This window comes from Brassica oleracea, chromosome C1 (genome assembly GCF_000695525.1).
Source record: "Brassica oleracea var. oleracea cultivar TO1000 chromosome C1, BOL, whole genome shotgun sequence".
In the NCBI taxonomy this organism is placed as follows: Eukaryota; Viridiplantae; Streptophyta; class Magnoliopsida; order Brassicales; family Brassicaceae; genus Brassica; species Brassica oleracea.
The window spans coordinates 6977871-6978704 of record NC_027748.1 but is presented as its reverse complement, the minus strand read 5'-3'; positions in this window follow the sequence as shown (position 1 = coordinate 6978704).

Here is an 834-nt window from a genome sequence, read left to right as displayed (position 1 = left end):
CAAGGAATTTAAAATTCCTCTATGGACTGATTTGAATTGTTCTTATAAAACTCTTCACTTGCTTACATGTAGTAATTTACTTCAATCCATGAACAACTTTAGGAAAATGCTGTTCAAGAGAACTTCTTTTCTCATCTTTTGATTCTGAGCTCAATACCGTTTGGGAACCTTTTGGTACCAATAATATTATCATCATCATCCAGTGAGTCATATATAGCATACTACATCTTTTGAATTTCTTCCAGACATCATATGTAGTGAAATATGTAGTAGTATCCACCACATTGGATTATATAGACCTTTCCTGGTCTGTCTCACGATTTATCCTTCTTTCAGGATTTATATATTCACTGGGCATCATATGGCGTTTACATATTCATGGCCAATACAATACGCCTTTTATATATCACTTTAAACCCCACGTTTCTTTCATTATTCATTATGAGTACTCTTGTGTGGGTTTATGATCCTCGATACATATCTTTGTATTCATGTGCTACATACTTGCGCATTATGAGTACTCTTGTGTGTCGACACACTTATATATAGTTCCTTTTAGTTCCAGACATGATATAAATCAATTTGAGATTTCATTATCTAGGACCGTAATAACCTTATAACTTGGCGTCCCAAGCTATATGGTATGATACCTAGTTGTTCAGCTGGCCAGCCTTATATCTCAATGTCTGGAATAGTTTCCTTTAATAAAACTCGGATTTTATCTCATGCACCTTTCTTTCTTTCCGAGGTTCCTTAGAATTTATGGAACTTTATTTGGAACATTTATTTGGTCTATCTTATATAGACTTTGTAGCAACTTGGTTGTGTCTTTAA